The sequence below is a fragment of the Ictalurus punctatus genome, chromosome 29 (assembly GCF_001660625.3).
Source record: "Ictalurus punctatus breed USDA103 chromosome 29, Coco_2.0, whole genome shotgun sequence".
In the NCBI taxonomy this organism is placed as follows: domain Eukaryota; kingdom Metazoa; phylum Chordata; class Actinopteri; order Siluriformes; family Ictaluridae; genus Ictalurus; species Ictalurus punctatus.
The window spans coordinates 5,490,507-5,500,405 of NC_030444.2; positions in this window are offsets into that span (position 1 = coordinate 5,490,507).

Sequence of the window (9,899 nt, forward strand, 5' to 3'; positions counted from 1 at the left end):
AAATGAAGTAAAAGGGCAAGATTGGAGAACTGGTTAGGAACAACCCAGACTCAGGAAAATAAAAGGCTTGATTTAATCAATATCAAGTTTAACTTTGGCCTATGGAAAGAAATGTCAGCTTCTGCCGTCATAGGGCAGAAGGAGTGAGACAGCCCAGGTAGGAAGCACTGTCAGGAAGGATAATGGTCAGGACCAAAGAGTTGGGCCTAGACTTACCTTACTACGTACCAGAGGGCAATAAAGAATATGGTGAATGGGTGACCTTAAATGGTCACAGACAATGGAAAGAAAAGACTAATCCAAAAGCAGACTGGACAGTCCAGACTGTGAAATCATTAGCTGAAGGATTCTTAGCCTCATCAGGAGGATGGAAAAAACAGCCACATATTTCTATGACAAAAGAAAGAAATCCCAACATAATGCAAGGGGTTACAAATCTTTCAATTCTAAATAGAGAGACATGGATTTGTCTAGAATAATGGATATGGAAGTAGTCCAATTAGACCACAGACCAAAAGATGGGTGGGAGGGACGATCGCTTATCCCCCTCCTCAAGAGGAAATAATGAACCTCAGAGTTAAAGCAGAAAGAGATATAGCTAATTGCAGTAATCCAATTTACAATTACTTGCAAGGTGTAACCATCTCCGTGTTCAAAAAGCCAGACACAGTCTAGAAGGGATTACTGGGAAAAAGCAGGCTTGTCATCAAGCTAAACATCCCCAAAAAGTAAAAGGATAAAGGGGATGCAGGGATCCCTAAAAGGTATCTCTGCATGCTAATTGTCACAAAAACCATTTACCAGAATAGATTATATAAGGAAAACTGTAACATCATGGGACAAGTAAAGGAAGCTAAGACGAAAAACAAACAAGGGAAAGACAAGGAGCAGAAAAAGAAGGATGAGTCCAGGTGCAAAGGAGGAGAAACAGGAATCTTGGGAGCAGTGGTACTACTTCTCCTAATGATAAGTATCACTTTTATAGGACTATCCTGTGATGAGACAATAACTACCATCTCCTGGGCAGAATGTAAGGAAGAAACATTAATCAGAAAGAGACACTGGCCACTAGGAATAACTAAAATAGGCAATAGAACCATCACAAAAATAGAAATAATAGAAACCATAGAGGCTCATATAAAAGCAAAACATAAAGCAAAGGTCCTAGAAGGGTGTGATAAAGAACACACCTCAAATAAATCCAAATAAATTTGAAAAAATGTAGTCAAGAACAAGTGTGGATCCGGCGATCTACAAACGGGCATAAACTGGGCATAGAAATGAGGGCAGGATCAAAAAAATAAAGGGAGGAGCAATGATCAAAATCTTGGTATGGCTCTGGTGGGAAACACTGAAACTCAATACTTCACCTGGAATAAAGACACATGGGGCTTAAATATGTAAACTAACACAGGGCATACTGCAGAACAACTGAGACACATTAGGGACAACCAATAACATTACAGGGGCAAAGACAGGACAGAAACCAAAACAAAAAACACATGGCAAAAGTAAACAAAGCACGAAAACCCGTAAACTCGCGCTGTCGTGTTGCGGGCTGTTGAGCACATTGCTCACGCTTCAGGCAGTTCATGCCAGAGCTGCCAGAGCAATCAGCTTGAGGGGAATTCCATGATATGTCGCTCCAGGGTTCCTGGTCCAAACCTGAGATCCCATTGTTCAAAAAATTTGCAAGTAGGTAAATTGGTTATGCTAAATTGCATGTGAGTGTATAAAAATATGTGTGTTTGGTGCCCTGCAATGGACTGACATTCAGTTGCTAATGGATTATCTCATCTTCCACCCAGTGTTCACTGGAAAGACTCCAGATCCACCACAACCTTGTCCAGGATAAAGAAGTTACTAAAAGGCCATGAGTGAAGTAACCTGTGTAGTTCACACCTCTGAGGTTGCTACAGTTTACTAAGGTAGAGGTCTCTGAGGCAGAGTTTTTCAGTATCATCTAGACCACTGCCTTTAAACACAAGCACTTGCCTTTAAAAACACACCTTCATTGAAAGCACTGAAATAAACATTTAATATGAGTCTAGTATGTTCCCACTATATTGCTGCATGAATAGTCCTAATTGCAATTCTCACGTTGCAAAGTTGGCTTAATATAGCAACACAATGGCTTCCATCCTCAGCAATCCTATTATTTTGTAATTTATTTTTTTAGATGATGCACCTACAGTTTGCTTAATTGCTACATTTGCTTAAGATAGTTAAGTCTGATATACTAAATAAAGGACATGAACTAAGCTTAATAATTAGGATTTATTCACATGATTTGATTTGACTACTTTTCGCAGTCTTGACAGACATTCTGCCCTCCTCATCTTGGTCCAGAAATTGCACATATTAAACTTGATGGCACTTTTCCATTTATAACTTTTCAATATCCTGCTCTATTTATTATGGATGCAATCACTATACAAACAGAAAACAGAAGAAAGTAACTGAGATTATTATTATCCTCCAGAGACCCCGGCCATTTTCTTGTGTCCTCTGTAGTGGACATTTTGTTTTGATGCATGTCTTTTGACATTTTTGAGCTACTCTAGCAATTCCTGCTGCACAGAGGACATCATAGGCTTTCTAGTGATATGTCATGTTATAGGCTGGGATACTAGGAACAACTTCTTACACTGCATCAAAAATGGCCAGCATAGGAACAAGCACATTTTATGGAAAAAAGAGAGATAATTAAAATATTGTATTATTTATTTATTTATTTATTTATTTATTTATTTATTTATTTATTTATTTATTTATTTTTACTATGATTAGAACATATATTCTTGTTTATTAAAGTGTCATGAATAATAAATTTAGTTCTGAAAGCAGTTAAATTGTTTGTGTTTCAAAATCTTAGCCTTTTCCTGAATGTCAATTATAGTGGACACCAGGACCATCTTAATGTACTTAATTACGCCATGTTACACACACACACACACACACACACACACACACACACACACACACACTATTCACTACAACCAGTGATAAATTATCACTGTTTTTTCACGACAAATCACGACAAATATTTGTCAATGATGATTTATCAATGAAGCTTGAAGATTATCCACATGGTATCATGAAATATGCAAACTGGCTAATAATGAGAAGCTTGTACTTTTGATTTTTACAAATTGTATGGACATACTGTGCCCTCCACTAATATTGGCACCCTTGGTAAATATGAGCAAAGAAGGCTGTTGTCACGATTTCCCCTTGAGACAGCGCTGCAGTTTGCAGTATGCTAGGAAATCCGAAGCACATGCACGAGCCAGATGCGCGAGCGCGTAGCGAACGCACGCGTTTCGGTTTTCAATGACAATGACTTTGCTTAATTTGGACACGTGCATTTTTATGATTATGTCCTGTCTCAGATAGGAGAAGACTCAGAAATGTTATCTTGGCAAAGGGAGGCAGCACAAAGTATCGACTAAAAGGGTGCCAAAAATTGTTGCACACATATTTAACAAAGATATCTATTTTTTATAAACCTGTGTTTTGTTTGCAAATTGTTTGATATCCATGAGAGCAGAATATTTTTGTGAATATTTTTAACAAATGATCAAAAGGTTAAACAATAAAGACAATTTTTCCAACGGTGCCAATATTAGAGGAGGGTTCTGTATAACGAATATGCGTTCAATTTTAATAGAAAAGATACTATCATCCTTGCAATAACAAGCAAGAGAAACAATCCATAATGATAATTTGTTTTTGTTTTGTTTTTAAGTTGAATTTATTCTTGGATTAATATCACTCTACAGCCATAATCTGTTCATTTTTTATTTTCCGAGTTTGGCTGTCTTTTCAAATTAAAATGATCCTTTAGTCCACTAAAGTGGACATGCTGTAAAATTAAAAATAAAAATAAAATTTAAAAAGTCAAAATTGTAGAATGTTTTTAAGCCAAAATAGGTAGGAAATCAAACAAAACAAAAACATAGATGACACTTTTTTTCCTTGGGTCTCAGGGGGATATGATAATAATAATAATAATAATAATAATAATAATAATAATAATAATAATAATAATAATAATAATCACCTAAAGCTAGGATGATTTTTGTTTTAGGGGGGCATTGCAAACAACGAGGAAAACTAACTTTTTCTGTAGCTGAATGCATTTGCAGCACATCACCTCTTTCCATTAGGAAATATGTTGTTAGCTGGCATATTAATATAAAAATACCAAATGTGTGAGGTTTGAATTGATTAACATATTAATCAATTACTGTTCCACAAAACAAAAACCACCACAATGGTAGTTTCACTCAAACTGACAAACACTTACTTTTCATATACAATGAAAAATAGGGATAAAGGAGTTTGAAAAGTAGCATACAGAGGTGTCAATTGAAGTGAAAAGACCAATATGCTTTCCCAAAAGGTTCATGGCATTCATGGATAAAACAACATAGTCTCTGCATTTTTAGGCTCTTTGTTGTTCTCAGTGCCTCTTCTGCTCTGTTTTACGAAATATTTTAACTTTACTATACTCTGTGTGGTGTTTCCATTTGTTTCCAGTTTAGAAAATGTTTAAGCTGCTCGATTCCTATCATATACATTCTCTACAGGTCAGCTCAGCCTGCTTATGGCTGAACATTAAGTGAACATGAAGAGGCAACATGGTGTAGTGTCTTAGCGCACATAGACAGCAAGGTTGTGAGTGGAAGCAGCTTTGTCAATACATGATATATTAATGTCAAGTTAATGCCCAATCTCTCTGCATCAGCAAAGAAGGAAGATTAAATTCCTGATTTAATGTTGATATAATAATTATACAATAATATGCAGTATATTAATATAGGTAATAATTTCAGACAAGTAGTTACATTAACATTATTTTTCTTTGCATCTAATGTGACTAAAATGATGTCTGGGTAAAATGGAAACTGATTAGATACAAATAAAACCTTGAATAAAAGTCAATTAAAATGTGCCTGACTTAAAAATTGGCCATATTAAAAGTCAGGTGATGAATCATGTGTATGCTAAACTATAACATCCACTAAAGTTCCACTTGTTATTTATTCAGGTTGAAATAACTATGTTGTGTATGTGCAGATCTGTTTTGGCCAGTGAAAGGTGATCAAGGATGTGCAACAAGTCATCAATAAGTGAAGTCATTTTAAGTGACATTTCAGTAAGCAAGGACATTTAATTTAGAACAGTGTGTCATGTATCAAGAAACTCTGGACTCCACTTCCCATCAGCCACTGCACTAGCTGTCACATGACCACCTGCACCTGACTCACGTTTGGTTAATGTGTGTGTGTGTGTGTGTGTGTGTGTGTGTAGTCCTTGTCTGCACTGTTTGGTTGTCTTTCGTTGTCCTAGAGTCTGGTTGTTTATGTCTCGGTGTTTTGTTTCATGCCACAGTGTTATACCAAGTTGTCTTAGTGTCTTTGTTTCATAGTATGTTTGTTTAAATAAATGTTATTCTCTGCACTTGCTTCTGGCTCAACCTCAATTCGTGACAGAACGAAAGACCCACTATCAGAAGCAGCAGATCGCTAAGATGGACGCCTGGTTTGCAGCATATGCGGAGTGGTATATGGGACTATTGGAGCAGGGAAGAAGGACAGATGAACTGCTCGCTCAGAATAACCGCATGCTAGGCCTGCCGCAGCTGGACAGACCATGCTCCAGGCCACACCCGGCGTTCATAAAGGACTACGCCATGCCACGCCGACAGGAGGAGGAGTCTGTGGTCAACAGACCAACTCCCACCCTCTCTCCCCTATTATGGCTCTCGTCGCCCTGCCTCCATGCTCTGCCGAGGTCCAAGTCAAGTCTCCAGTCTCTGAGGTCCAAGTCAAGTCTCCAGTCTCTGAGGTCACGTCCAAGCCTGCTGATCCAGTTGACCAAGCTCCGCTAATATCTAAGCCTAACGACCAAGTTCTGTGCATGGCCAGGTCTACCGACCCGGTCGCCCAAGTTCAGCCCACGCCCAAGACTACCGACACGACCACCCAAGTTCTGCCAAAGCCAGAGTTTGCTGAAACAAACAACCAAGCCCTGCTCATGTTCCCGTCTGATGACCCGACCCACCAAGTCCTGCTCACGCCCCAGTCTGCTGACACGCACAGCCAAGTCCTGCTCACGCCCCAGTCTGCTGACACACACAGCCAAGTCCTGCTCATGCCCCAGTCTGCTGACACGCACAGCCAAGTCCTGCTCACGCCCCAGTCTGCTGACACGCACAGCCAAGTCCTGCTCATTCCCCAGTCTGCTGACACGCACAGCCAAGTTCTGCTCACGCCCCAGTCTGCTGACACGCACAGCCAAGTTCTGCTCACGCCCCAGTCTGCTGACACGGCCACCCAAGCTCCCGCCCATGCCCAAGGTTCACCTGGTGACCTCAGAGCCTCAGCTTCCCTGGTCAGCTGAGGTCGTCGCTTTGCCTCCCTGTTCAGCTGTGGTCGTCGCTCAGCCTCCCTGTTCAGCTGAGGATGTATCTCAGCCTCCCTGTGCCGTTGTGGAAGCCGCTCGGCCTCCTGGTTCTGCTGGAGACATTTTGCCCAGGGGGCCAGGACCACCAGATGGAGGACGTATAATTTTGGGCGCTCCGGGAGTAGCGCCCTTGGGGGAGGGTTCTGTCATGTATCAAGGAACTCTGGACTCCACTTCCCATCAGCCACTGCACTGTCACATGACCACCTGCACCTGACTCACGTTTGGTTAATGTGTGTGTGTGTGTGTGTGTGTGTGTGTGTGTGTGTGTGTGTGTATAGTCCTTGTCTGCACTGTTTGGTTGTCTTTCGTTGTCCTACATTTACATTACATTTACATTTATTCACTTAGCAGACGCTTTTATCCAAAGCGACTTACAAATGAGAAAGATACAAGCAAAGCGATATCAAGCAGAGAACAATACAATAAGTGCTACCATACGAGATCCATTAATTGAATTCCAGAAGAAGCAAGGTGCAGAGTAGAGGTGTAAGTGCATTTTTTAAAATGTATTTTTTTATTATTATTATGAGTTTGTTAGGTGTTCATTGAAGAGGTGGGTCTTTAGTTGTTTTTTGAAGATGGTGAGAGATTCTGCGGTCCGGATTGATATTGGAAGTGCATTCCACCACTGAGGAACAGTTAGTGTGAAGGTTTTGGAAAGGGACCTAGCGCCACGCTGAGTTGGAACTGCTAAATGTCGGTCGCTAATCGATCGAAGATTGCGAGAGGGAACGTAGGCCTTCTGGAGAGAGTTGAGGTAGGAGGGTGCTGTTCCTGACGAGGTCTTGTAGGTGAGCATCAAGGCCTTGAACTTTATATGGGCAGCTACAGGAAGCCAGTGGAGGGAGATGAAGAGGGGTGTGACATGGGTTCTCTTGGACTGGTTGAAGACGAGGCGCGCTGCAGCATTCTGAATCATCTGAAGGGGTTTGATGGAGCTGGCTGGGAGGCCTGAAAGCAGTGAGTTGCAGTAGTCCAGTTTAGAGATAACAAGAGCCTAGACTAGAATCTGTGTAGCCTGTTTGGTGATGTAGGGTCGGATTTTCTTGATGTTGTAAAGGATGAACCTACAGGACCTTGCAGTTGCTGAGATATGGTCTGCAAAGGTCAAGCCATTATCAAGAATCACCCCAAGGTTCCTGGCCGTCCTGGTTGGCATGAGTGTGAGTGAGCCGAGCTGTACAGTGAGGTTGTGGTTGATTGAGGGACAGGCTGGGATGACGAGAAGCTCAGATTTTGCCAGGTTAAGTTTAAGATGGTATTCCTTCATCCAGACCGAGATGTCCGAAAGGCAAGCAGAGATGGCACACACATTCTCTGCACTTGCTTCTGGCTCAACCTCGATTCGTGACACAGTGGTTCCCAACAGGGGTGCCATCTGATGAGCACAGGGGTGCTGTGTAAAAATTCTTCAAGCATTTCGAAAATGCTAAACTGTGTATAAAACATTTAATATATATGATAATAATAATAATAATAAAGTATATATATATATATATATATATATATATATATATATATATATATATATATATATATAAATAATATTTCCCTCCCCCTCCACCCCCTCAGCAGCACGCCAACATCAGTATGCATAACGTATGCATGTGTTTTATCCTAATGATTGGCGCGTGATGATGCGTGTGTAGTGCAAAAGAATATGGACAGATTTCTTAAAAGAAAAGCTCCAGATGCTTCTGGACCATCAACTTCATTCTCAAGTAGCTAACGCTGTCTAACATTAGTGCTTGTGTAGGCTGGCACACATTTGTTTTTAAATTTTCAAAGGGTGCCATGAAAAAGGTTGGGAAACGCTAATTTACAAAATATATTTGCCATTTATTCCCCTTGTAATTTTTTCATTTCATGCATCTTTTCCACCCATCCTGAGAGGAGCAATTTATCAATGTAAAGGAGGAGCAGTTAATGAAATGGGAATCACCCAGTAACTCAAGAAACCAGGAAGTAAAACAGAAGAAGAAATGAAAAGAAGGAAATTATAGATATAGAACCTGAAAATCTGATCCGCTGATTTGAAAGCAATGCCTAAATGTTTGTTCCCATTACAAGTAATAAAAACTTCAACTTGTTAAGAATCTTAAATAACAAGTTGTTAAAAGAATAATCTGATATATGCAGCACAGAATGGAAGTTAACATCGTTTAATATGTGTTCATTTACAGTTGCCTAATGATTGAAATTGAAAATGTATTTTCTTTTCTTTTATATATATATATATATATATATATATATATATATATATATATATATATATATATATATTTTTTTTTTTTTTTTTTTTTATGTGGGACTCAGACTTCCCACAGTGCATTTCTTTGACATTAAGGCCTGCAAAAACACAACATTTTCCTTTTACATGGTTTCTTTTACATTAAAAGGGAAAATGCTTAATCCCTTCTTCCATTTTAGGTTTACCTCTGATTGATTTGTATAAATAAGATTGCTTTGATGACACATCGATAAAAGATCCCTCCCCTCAAGCTTATAGACGGTATTTTCAATAAAGTTAAATTAAATGCAGACTTTTTCCATTAAATCCATGAATGGTGCCTGCAATTCACTGATAAGAGACTTGACATGATACATATCAAAAGAACATCTGAGGCAGTTGGATCAATAAACGCAGATGTTTAGTCTAGTCTACAACAATGAACCAATTGACAAAATAGGACAAACGTGACCAGTGCATTTATGTGTAGGTGACTGGATTAGTACTAATTAGGGCCCAAGCACTGAAAGTGTGCAGGGTCCTATTGTTGTCCTAAGGATTATTATTATTATTATTATTATTATTATTATTATTATTATTATTATTATTATTATTATTAGGGCCTGAGCAGGCCCCAACCTGCACCTGAGGTGCTAAAGCCCTATTGTTTTTGAAATATTTTTTCACTATTATTATTATTATTATTATTATTATTATTAATAATAATAATAATAATAATAATATATAAAAAATTTAAACTCATTCACCCATTTTTAGGCATTTCTCATGCGTGAAAACTGATGAAACTTGGCACACACATCAGACCTGCATAAAATTTAAAAGTTATGTAGTGTTTAGGCTTGGGTATGGTCAAGGAGCTCTACAGCACTTTTTATTTTTTTTGTTTAAAAAAATAAGCATGCTCTGGATTTTGAAATACTCCTCCTAGATTTATGTGATGGGAAATAGACATGTCCAACATCATGCCAAGACATTGAAGATGCGAAATTGCAAACAGATTTTTTAATATATCAAAAGGTGTTGCCATGGCGAGGCAATAAACTTATGGTATATAATGAGATCTAGTAAGAACTCATATCTTTGGGTTGCATTGTGTGATTTAGGTCAAAATTGAGATTTATATTTGGTATTTGGGACTGAACACATTGATGTGACTAATGTGGGGCACAGTCAT